Source organism: Ambystoma mexicanum, chromosome 5q (genome assembly GCF_040938575.1).
Source record: "Ambystoma mexicanum isolate Mex_15411 chromosome 5q, UKY_AmexF1_1, whole genome shotgun sequence".
In the NCBI taxonomy this organism is placed as follows: Eukaryota; Metazoa; Chordata; class Amphibia; order Caudata; family Ambystomatidae; genus Ambystoma; species Ambystoma mexicanum.
The window spans coordinates 434,232,836-434,245,522 of NC_090933.1; positions in this window are offsets into that span (position 1 = coordinate 434,232,836).

Here is a 12,687-nt window from a genome sequence, read left to right on the forward strand (position 1 = left end):
AGAATCTGTAATCCTGTCCCTGTATTAACTACAGTCGAGGTTGCCTCTACGTTGCTACCTTCTGCCTCAGTGTTTGTGGCCTCGCCAGGAGCTCCAATTTTCTTAGGCACTCGACTCCAATCGCGTTCCCTTGTCAAAACCTCTGATGAAGATGAACCCCATTTAGGTTTAATAAATGGCCTTTTCTGTTGGTATATATCTTGCCATGTATAGAAGTTTTCTAGCTTCTGGGTCTTCCTGGTAACTTTCAGTGTTAACGTCTTCTAAAACTGTATGTATTTCTTCTGCACGTATAAAGGATGTAAGAGCTGTTTTAATAGCTATTATCTCTTCATCTAATGCCGTCAGATTATTTTCCAGTTCTTTAATAGTCAGTAAGATTAAATCTAACGAGCATTTGTTGAGGATCTCATAACACTTCTTCACAAATAAAGGAATATCTTTACATAGAGTCGGGTGGAGAGAAACCCACAGGCCTCTTGTGATACGTTGAGTTGTATGGTACTTAGAGTAGTCGGATGCAATTTTTTGATTGATTTCTGACCGTATAAGGTATTAAAGTTGGCAAATCAGTTGGACAGGATAGTCTTTAAATGGTCTCTCCTGGTGAGTTGTTTTAATCAGATTCAAAATACGGGTTACTTCCTTACTCGAGAATGTTAGCGTCCCTGCATGTTTATCATTAAGATGGTCAATTTTAGAAAAAGGCATGCTCTAAATAATCAATTTCGTAGAAAATAATTAGTTCAACTGGTGCAAGGTCCCACTAATGTGGAGCCAAAGAAAATATGAACAATCGAGTATGGGTACTGTACTCGTTTGTTATAATACTTTCAAATTTTAAAAAAATGTTTCATACACATACAGTTATTCATGGAGGTGCTGGTAGTCAGGAAGGGGTTGGCTCCCTACCACTACGTCGAAATTACTGATGTAAATGTCTACACCTGAACCCAGCCATCTTCCAATGACTCGCATCTTGGCTCTCTTCTACATTGTCCACTTTCTTTTCTCAATAGAAGTGTGCATTGTATTATTCTTATGTCCACTAAATCTAAATAACTTAAGACAATGCAATTTTTGTCATCTTCCATTTAGTGCAAATTTACTTTGCTTTGAATGAGTTGCTGGGGGCAAGAACATCTGATAAAGACGTCTATGGGACTTTGAAAGCTAATGCACTGTTCCACGTCTGTATAATATTTCCAATTAGTACAATAAAAGGTATCAAAATCTGCTTTTTGGTTGGAACAAGAATAATGTAAATACTCCCTCTGCAGGTTCAACCCCACTCACACTCACAATCTGCCCACCCCTCCCCCAATGCAAACTCCTTTGATTTGTTGGAGCTCCCTGACTATCTGGTATGACGGTTGACATGTTGCCACCCAGAGTAGTTTGTTATCTGCTATATCATGCCACTTCTCTCCTCTCTTCTTCAGCTCTCCTGTCTCTCTCACCTGTCCTTTTGCTCCACTTCGATGCTGCGCCAGCCCATCCAGTGTCTAGCCTAAAAATGGTGGGCCTAGGTCCAATTACACCAGGGGCATCAATGAGGCGATATTAACTGGGGTGGCGGGCAGTGCTAATGGTGTTACACGGTTGTTTTTTTTTAAAGGAAGAAACTTACCCTTGTGGTGTGGCTCGGCTGTCAGTGCTACCAGGTAAGTCCCTTTTCCATGTTGATGACTGTGACGGCATGATTCATGGACAACGGACTTCCCAAAGAGCAGCACTGCTGGAGCCGAGCTGCGCCAAAAAGGTACGTTTCATTGTTTGTTCCTTTTAGAAAAAAGTACACCATTAGCATCCATGTAGGAAACTAAACAGCTGCTTAATGATAGTTACGCCCAAATGAGCACCCCACCTTAAAGTTATAAAAGAAGTTGCTAAACTGTACATAAAAATAAATAATGTGAGATGAATGTTGATTAACATACTAATTAGAAAACGTGCCAAAGAATATGCAAGCGGATTTTCTTCCACAAGTGCATAGTCGTCTCCATTCATAAGAAAAGAAAACATCTTGTTTGCTCTGCATGTTCTGCGTCTATTTTGCTACAGCTGTTGCTCCTGCTGGCTCTGCATTGACTGCTGACAAAGAGCTCTGCCTCATCTCTTGGTGTTTATTGATATTCAGCCTTGGCCCCCGTGTACACAATCCAAAGCTATTTCCTTGCATTGTTGCAGGGGTGAATGGAAAACGCATATGTTAGTGCAGGCACCGAACAAATGAACAATATCGCTGTGTCTGCGCACAGGTGTCTTCCAGTAAAACACACCTTTTGGGAGTTAACATTTTCATAATCTATCGACTGTGACCAATCAGGACAGTCGTTTACATCTCTCAACTTTTCACCTGCGCAGACAACATGTCCAATTACACCAGTCTTCTCTCTGGAAGTAGGTCACAGTGACGTGGCTGGGAATCTATCAGGGGGGGGGGGGGGTGAGTGATGGATACAACGCACACGGTGGTTAGGCGGAGGTGCGTGTCAAAGGCTAATCTTGGTAGCAGGCCGTCCAGAGGCATTCCTCTGGAGGCTGAAGTGTAGAACCCGCACGTCAGGAAGCATTGCACAATTCCGGAAGGTATCCTCGGGGTGATAGGTCACTCCTCATTGACAGCCGTGCACGAGCAGTCAATACACCTAACTAATGAAGCTGCGCGCGCGGCCAGTGACTTTATCTTGCTTAGATATTCTATGGTTAGTTTTTCCACTGGTTCAGTGAGAGTAAGCGAGAAATGAACTGAGAACAGGATCCACAAAGCTAAGAGATTGATTGATTGATTAAGAAAACGCATGGAATTAACCCTTGTATTTTCAAGACGTAATTTATGGAGTGTTATTTATTTCTGGTTTTAAGGCTGCACGCGTTGCTCTGCAGCACTGTGACTTTTACCCTCTACCAAAATTAAATGGGGAATAGTTGAGGTAAAAAAAAAAAACATTTCACCAAACATGCCAGTTTTGATGATGGTTGTGCAATAATTACTGATCTGACCCCACCTTAAATTATGGCTATTAATTTATTTTAGAGTAATTACCCTTCTCCTGCATTCAATAAACAGTCACTAAAAACCAAGTGATCTGAATATGTGCAGGCTGCCAAAATATTGCCTCAACCTAGTAAGTATGTGGTCGTATGATTACAATAAATGAAAAACAACCAACGAAGACGCCATTTTTAAAAGGGTCTAGGAAATGTCCTGGCGAACAAAAGTCGACGAATTGCCAAATGTCACGAATACCCCTGAAACGGACACTGGGGTATTACTTGATGCAGAAAGTGTTACTGTCGAAGTCCACCAGACTTTCGAGAGATTGCTATTGTTTTCTCATAAGAGACACCCATGTTGTAGACTAGGATGTCACTCATGGTTCCGTGACTTTTGATAGTTTCGTTTTGCATCCGTGGTGGGAAGACATTTAGGTGATGTTCAGAGCCAACCATGGGAAAGAGGGCCTAGTATTTAATACCCCGCCCTTTAATAACAGAAATATTTATAAAGATTAATCGCACCGATCAGTTTCCATGAAACGCGAAACCTAAATAAAAAAACAACAGCAACCTTTCGTCAACGGCCTGTCTTCTGTTGGCGGAATGCACTTGAAGAAACGAGCAAAATTCTGTCTGGAGAAATCAGGGCGACGTACGCCAGCTAATGATGTTCAAAACTCAACATCAGAGCTCCCTGAAACTGAGTTATATTAAAAAAATATGAAAACAGCAGTTGGTGCTCCAGCAGCGGTATTGCAAATCACAATTACTGTCAGCTCGAGACACCGCTTCCTTTCATGCCTGCCTCCACTCTATCTTGTTAAAATAAACCTCAAAGCAGATTTCACATTTTCAAATTAAAGTTGTGAGTTGTGGAGGGCAGGGTTTGTTTTCCGCGTATTCTTTTTTATTTTTTAATAGGCGAGGAGGGTTCTTGTTGATGTTAACTCGTGGAAATAAATCTCTGTTAAAGTGAAGCGTATCCTTACCTGACACTGGCCTTGTCTAGGACCCGGATGGTGGACACGCACTGGACGGGTGCTCACAACTTTAGCGGAAGGCCTTGCAGCCGGTACAAACAGGACTGTGTTGCAAGGATAAAGAACACCAGCAAGCGATTAGGGAAACCACATTTCTTGAAAATGGCCGCTTTAACTCTCCGGCATGAAAAAAGCATGTTTTTAATCTCCTTGAAATTTGAATCGAATTTAAGTAACCAATGGAGGTTAAGCATGTGCTTAACACGCCCACTCGCTTTTGTCTCTTGTAGACAGACACATGCTAGGCCAGCATGATACTTTTAGAAAACGGAGGTTATGGCTAAAGTCTGTGCATCTTTTAGAGTAGATCAGTTGGCACGAAAAGCGGAATTCTTAGGTCCAGATGAATCGCATCAGAAATAAGAAACACCGGGCCTGTTACAAGTTGGCTGGTGTGGAATTAACATGCCAATATTCTGGCACGTTTCCACTCTGGCAAAAGAGCTGGAGGTAATCCTGCCACCCTGCCATACCAGCAAAGTCCCACAAGGAGCCCTATGGGACGCCATGGAATGTGGACTAACGCTGCATACCGGCACTCGCTATACAGCGGTCATACCGCCGGACTGAGTGACGGTAGCGCCAATTCCATTTGCTGGTATCCTGGCAGATTTTACAGCCAGGATACCAGCAAGGTTGTAAGGAGCCCCACTGTTTTGCACACACACCATAAGTTTTTAAATAGAGCAAGAACGCCCTGGTCATCGTACCTATGCAAATGCTTGCTCAACCGCACGATTCCACTCTTCACCCTCCTCGTCCCAACCTCACTACCTCACCACACAGGCCTGAATGGAGACATGTTGCTGGCCAGAGCTTACAGAAGGACATTGGGGATGGGAGTCTGGGCACTGGAGCTACTGGCACGGGGCGGGTCATTGATTTCCCTTACACCTCCCAGTGAACCTCGGTGTAACTCCCATGGCTCAAAGTTGGCTACCAGAAAGTCATATTTGACATTTGCAGAATGTAAGAAACGTTTAATTGGCTTGCAGGGCCTTGTTCCAGGGATGAGTGCTGGATTTTCCTCACTGTGTGAGTTTCATCTCAAAATCACAGTTATTCCCCCTGCAACAGCAAGGAGACAATGCATAGGCACATCACTGAGCAACCCAACACAAGTCACTGACCTGTGTTTCCTCCAAGTGAAGCCATACCTCAACACGAGGTAGGAAATGTCCTTTGAACCTGGAAAAATTGTGTCCTGTGTGTCTCTGTGTGTGGTATAAATATATGATTTTCCCTCAGAGATTTCAGGTACTGTTAAAAATATGAATGATGTTGCTATATAACATGTGGATGTCCCTCAGTGATCAAATGCAATGTCCACTACAAAAAAAACAAGAACTGAAACCTCTTTAAAGAAATACATTCTTGTTAACATAGTTTAAGCTCATATGTTCATGTTACAGAGTCAGTTTTCATTATTTAAAGCATGATAGATTTTTTTAAACTTGATTTAATTATAAAAACAATGTTTACAAGTGTACAATAAGATTTGTTGAGTTCGTATGTCCTAGTCCATTTAAAGCGTCTGTTGAGGCAAAACGATAATCATATCACGGGGGGCATGCCTCTCCACATCCTAGCTCCTAGAGGGTCCCTGCCTGCAGAAAGGCACTGGTGGGAAATGCTAGCACTCATGTAGCACCTAAGTCCCTGTAAAGTAAAGATCTTCATCGGGTTGGAGACTCATTTTTGTGAGGATTCCAAAGATAGATCAGGAGGGAACAAACCATAATCCATATCCTGTAAGTCATCAAACGAAGGTGCGGAATTTGCCAAATTAACTCCTTAAGTGCCAATGCCTTTTTGCATAGACTTGCATAATAATAGCCTGGCACTTACAAACCCATGGTTACACTGATGTATGAATTACTCGGAATCCTCTTGCAGCACGGGCGGTAAAGTTGTGCAAAAAAGGGCTGAGCGCCATGTTAAAACAACTTTGGTATGCAAACCATGAATGTTGTGTGATCAAATGTGGTTTTACACCATACAGTGTGGTTGACGGTGTTGCATGTGATATATTAAGCTGCTTTTTGACTTGGGCATGTGCTGTTGGGGAGGGAATCACTGTGGAACTTTCCTCACACGTGAGTATCCACTCTGGAGGAGTACCATGCTGTCTTCTATCTTGAAAACTCCTCGAAACACCTGCGATGTGTCACAGACTATGGGCATGGATAAGAGGGAGAAGTTGGTTGACCTCCTGGAACCACATATGCCAAATCCTGTGAAGCCAGCACGGCACCCCAACCACTCATGATGTGGAGCTGGAGCACCTAGCTGTGCAGATAGAGAGGAAAGAGATTACTGTTTCACCAACTAACTCCTTCCACCATCAAATGTGCTCACCACTAAAATCACACAGCTGCCTAAATTACGTCCTACATAATATTTTAGGCCCTAGCCCAGTGTTCTTCCAACTGGGGGGCTGGCAATCCAGCGGGAGGGGGAAAGAATGTCAAAGGGGGTCGAGAGGGGGCAGACTCTTTAAACATTTATTAAGATGACTGTTCATATTGTTCAGCACACAAAGGGTTTGAATACCACTGCTCCAGCCTAGACTAAGAATGCTGTTTGTTCACATCCCCAGATATTTCCCATGGGAGGTACGACAACTACTGATTTACCGGCCGACGTTTCTGAGCAGGAGTGTCTCTACATTTCTGAAGAACGTCTGTCCATGTCATCCGAGGCCGAGTCTGGATACACCCTGGGTTCATGGCAACATATTTCTGCCATTATATCCAAGGTGTCCCAGATAGAGCATATGCCCATATCCCAACATACTGGTGCCATCTGCTGTCGATTTTGGTGCAGCTAGTGAAGAATTCCTACCTATCAGTGTCAGTCAGGTGTCTGAAACACCTCCCAAGATTCTGATAAGAGTGATCTTGAGAGTAGGTGAGAAAACTGTGATACAATCAGGCAGGTACTGAGGAGAATGACCATTGATATCTTTGTAGACTAGGAGAAGGAACGTGAAAAGAGAGTGGTTGTGCGTGGACAGCCAACTAGCATGTTGTCATTCTCAAAATCTATGCCTTCTGTTGATAAAGGGACAAGCCCACCCTAATGCAATTCAGCTAAAATCTACAGCACAAACTCAACTCCGAATTGGGCAGCCAAATTGGCAATTAAAAATACATTATTATTTATCATTTCTGAATCATGTGTCCGATTACAAAACTGAATATAGATCTGTATTTAGAAGAAACACACTGATCATATGCCTTTAAAATATTGCATTAAAATCTTGATCTAGTGCATAATTTACATATTTTAATAACCCATAAATGATATATCTGGATTCAGACTACCCTGACAAATGTAGGTTATTAATATATTTCATGCTCCCATATTTATATTCAGTTACATTAAAAATGAATATTCTAGTTCAGTATTGGTTTTTCACTCCTGAAGGTGGAGGGGGCTAGTTGATAGCTGATACACCCGCTTATGACACATACACATTCAATGGCCGAATAGAAGCAAGGAGGTGGTTCATGATGGACATGAGAAAGTGAATGGCAACTACCACAACATCTTTGAAACCTAAAATGCTGTGTAAAATGATGCTGCACGGGGGCAGAATTGGATGCCGGCAGAGTGTAGCTGGAGTAGTATCCCTTTGAAAGGGTCTTGTCCAGACTGGACTGAATACATATAGAATTGTTAAACAATGGACCAGAATATCCCAGAGGGATTTTGGAGAAGAGAAGTTGATTGAAGGGAGAACCTACCTGGCTGAGCAGCTTGAGGCCAGTCGGTGTTCCTAAATGTCCAAGATGTTTAGAAGACAGATAAAAAGGTGAGTAACCAAGCCCCACATTATTCAGACACTTTTCCTAAGAATTAATTTAATCCCAGATAACATTTAAAAGTAATTTCTGAGCCCTGTTTAAAAGCCATATCACTGAAAGGTGGAATATAGTTCAATTTGCATGTGCTTCGAGATTTATATATATTAGAATTGAAACTATAGTTAACATGATCACACAAGGACTTGCTTGCAATTTGAGAAGTTTGTTCCAAATTGTGTCGGGACTGTTGTTGTGAGGGGATTAGACTGGGGATATTTCCCCACAATAATGAACCACCTTAAACAGTATATATATGTTTCATAAATATGTCTCATTACAAGATCTACCGGAGGTTTTATCTATCTGAAGGAAGACATTACAGTACTGCTTCTTCTCTCGAACTCTTTACCCCAGAGCCTATCCATTGGTCTCTTCCTCACTCCTCCACATAGTATCATAACATGTTCGGACCATTGGAACCCTCCCGTCTTCCCCTCCTCTCCACACTCTGCCCCCCTGATTCACCTGCACCTCATACATGGTTCAAGACTTTCTCTTTCCTTCAACCATTCTAGGCTCCCCTGTGAGCCTTAGGGTACACTCATCTCCACACAACCATCTTATACGTCTCTGAAACAAATGTGTCCTTCACTCTGATCAACTCCTCCCTCTTTCTGATAAGGTCTCACTTCCTCCTCTCCTCTCCTCCTCCTCTTCTCTCTTCTCACATTCTTCCCCTCCTATGCTGTTGGCCTCTCTTCTTTCCATCCTCTTCTACTCTGCTGCCCATCCCTTTTCACAGCCTCCTCTCCTCTGCTGTACCACTCCTTCTCGCCTCTCTTTCCACTGTCCTGCTGTTCCAATAAGACTGTGGATGATGGATTTGCTTTCTCTCCTTCAGGCCTACTGCCCAGGGAAAGAGTGGACAGTGTCTAGTAACACACCCTCTCTCTCGGATCCTCTCCACAGTCTGTAAACAATACTTCTGACTTGTATTATTTGTCCATTTCTGCAGCCCAAAGCAGCTAATGACATAGAGAATTGCAGCAGGATGCAACATGGTGTTTGGCATATGAGCTACTACCCTTTGTATAGCCCCATTACATCGCAGACAATCACTGTGAATCCCATAACATCGAATTTTTATAAGGGAATTTGACCACATATATATGTGGGGGGGGAGTAGGTCAAGGTGATAATAAATGTGGGAGGGATATGGGGAAGGGTGTGTGGAGGTCTTCCCCCACATATGTATGCAGTGAAATGGGTTAAAATAAAAATAAATCGATGTTATGTGATTCACAGTGATTTCTTCAATCTTTTCACCTGGATCCCTACTTCATGTCAGCTATATGGGCCAATGCACATTGTGACCTCTTGTGGCAAACTCTAGCCCAATTAAACCCCAGGCCCAACACCACAGGTATTAGTGGAAGCCCCCAGTCCCTTAGATCAACGCAATCAAGACCCCAAGGGACAGAACAGAACTAATTTGTCTTGCTATCTAGATTGATACTGCTCAGAATGTTAATGCACAATCAAAGTGTAAGATGGCTAGGGAACTTAAAGGTGACCTTGACAAAATGGTGTTAGCCGTGGACAGGGAAGCTGATGCAGCTATTGATGACACTGCTTGGTCTGATGTAATACATAATCCCATGAACAGCCATTTGAGGACAAGGTGTGTCTTCTGAGTGAGGGGCCACATTTGAAGATGGAGCCAATGGTGTCGGCTAAACCTACCTACCTGTGTCACTGTTGCCTGGCAGGGCAAAGAAGAACATCACAATTTTCCAAACAAGAATTTGGATTCTCCAGTACATTCAACCACCCTTTATTGACAAAGAACATTCTTTCTGGGTTTGACTGCAATCTGTGGGCGGGTTAGGATCGCTAGAGCTGAAAAGATGCCCGCCCCAAGCAGGCAAAGGAATAACGGACCCTTCAATTACCGAAGTGGTGAATATGCTCATCATAGAAACCAAAAGGTACCTCTGGGTTCAAGACACAGTAGACTCAAACTTGCTGAAATGACAAAGACCCACTTACAGATTCTGATTTAGGTCAATGCATAAACTAGAGTCTAGCCATTTTAAAGGAAATTCATAGTGTCCACACGTTTAAGATGCAGTGTTTTAGGAAAGAGGACAATCTACAAGTGCATTAAAGCTCAGTCTCCTTTGTGAATGGACAGCAGTCTTCAAATTCACATATACAGCGGTTTAAAGGGGTGACAAGTTGTTATCCACCAGAAGGAGATACTAGCTGCATCGGGTACCAAACTGTTCTGCGTAGACGACAAAGTGCACTCTCTCCTGCTTTCCTCGTTTCATTTTTACCCTAATTGCTGCCTGACAAATATTAACTCTCTAGTTTATGAGAAGTAAACCTGGCATTCGTATTGTGGTAGAGATGTACTCTTGTACTGGTTATGTGATAATGTTTTCTAGAAAGAAGACATCCTCAATGGAGCATGATAGTCAAGGACGGAGTCCACCCTCGTTTTTCGGAGGGTGGACTCAGTCCCCCCCCCAGCTTAAATGGGAAACATTTAATGCCTTCTTAGAATTTATGAATTAAAGCACACCTCGCTGATCGAACAACAGTTGTCAGGTTTGTAGACCAAACACTTCACCACTGAACTATATAACCTGATGAAAAATAGCAAACAACTAAAGGTGAACTGCCCCATTTCGGGACTGCACGTTCCAAGGAAAACATTTGTATTGGTTTTTGAAGTTTAAAACATGCACACCTTTTTAACGTTTTCAAAAACACTATTAGAAGAAAATATCCTTTCTTGTTTGTGTGTGTGCATTGGTTTTATGAAAGGCAAATTGCATTTGTCCTGTGCAATTTGGGTGGTTGCGCAAAGCCAATTTAATGAAATGTGCATATTTCACCTTGATATGCTAATTTTTGGCGACGTCCCATTCCATTTCGTTTGTTGATGAGTCCCCCACTTTTATGTTTAGGACTTAACCCCTGGTCATATTGAACCTTTAGCATACACAGGAAACAATGATGAAGTAAGGACTATGCTGGTAAATGTCCTGAGGCAATATGATAGGCTTTACTTGAAATGTGTAAAGAAAATAGTTAAGAACACATTTAATAATTACATTTCAAGGACTAATCCTTGATCCTGAGAAAAAACGCCTTAAAGTGGGGAGCTGAGTCCTAGAGAAACAGATTCCAGGAAGAAGCTAGAACATTAGTGTAATGATGTTGCCAAACATAAATATGTATGTTTCACAGAAGACATGTTTAGACCGATGTGACTATTATATTTGATTTGACACCAGGAAACTACTAATTGGCAGCATGGACCAATTCAGCTTCCATTACCGGACAGTTGGAGCTGATGCAGGAGAATGCAGGGCCTTTTGGCATTTGGAACTGGGCAGTTAGGACTGGGTGAAGGGCATTACAGGAGTGAGGGATTATCACCCAAACCCCAAATCTTTCACGTCCTACATTCAAAAACAATAAAAAAAATTCCTTGATCGGTGGTAACCTCTGTGTTAGATAAAAGGTTCCAAGAATGCTAGATACATTCTTTGCAGCATGTAAGAAATGTTTAAACAGGGCCCTGCTCCAGTTAAAACAGTCAGCAATGGTGCTGGGCAAAAACTTCTGCCAGCCAGAAAAAAGTGTGAAATTCGCACTGGAATCCGCTTCCCCCGTTCCGCGAAATCAGCATTGTAGTTCCACCACCACCACTTAAATGTCGTCACCACAGAAATTACGTGCACCAACCGAATATTTTCGCCTGCCCTCTTTGCAGTTTCACGCAGATCTTTGGAAATGTTCGTACACTAGTGACCGATCATGTCCGAGGGAACCAGTCACTGCCCACGTTTGGCAACCTGCCACGTCGCGCGAAACAAAACAACAAACCAGTTCTGGTTGCGTTTTGTATTCTGTGACACAACCGTGTGTTTCATTTCCGTGCTGGTGTTGTCTAGCGAGAAAAGAAGCTTTGTGTGGGATTTTAGATTTGTGCTAGTTTACCACAACGGTACGAGAAACTTTGCGCAGTTATTTCCTGGCCCATGTTGGATTCGTGCAGCGACACAAGAAACTTTGCATGGTTATTTTCCAGCCTCTGTTGATTTCTCACAGCAACACGAGAACATCTGCGCAACTCTTTTCGATTCATGCAAGTTTCGCACTGTGGCACGAGAAACGTTGCACATTTATTTTGATACGTATTGGTTTTGGCAACAAAACAAGCAATTTCACGCAGCTCTTTTTGGTTTGCGGGTCTCTTTTGGCCCATGAGAGCAATTTTCAACCATTTGGGAATGGCCAATAGTGGTTGGTTTTTATTTTACCTGTTACCCTTGTGCCAATCATTTGAAGCATAGTAACGCTCAGGCTAGTAAAAATGTTGGTGCTTTTTCTGGTGTGTTTATTACCGTCAATGTAAAATGGCTTCCTCCGTGACTGATGCCCGCTTGGCTGGCTTGGGTACAAGGCGACCATGAAGACCATGCAAAACGTATACTTGTGGCATTGGTATGAAAGCATAGTAGAGTAAACGTGTGCATTGCTCATGCATTTGGGGGCAAGGGGTCAACTTGTGTATCATTCATGCATTGTGGTGGGTTCATAATTGAGTTGTGTTGTCTCATGCTTCCACATCCCGCCCTTACCCCACTTTCATTAGAGACATGTGTAAGGTGGTGTGAGAAAGTACACTTGTGTATTTCTTATGTTTATGTTTATGTATTTGTAAAGCGCCTTAGGCCATTAGGCCCTTAGGCAAATGGACGCACACATAACAAGAACAGACACAACACAAAACACTAAAAACAACTAAAGCCCTGTAC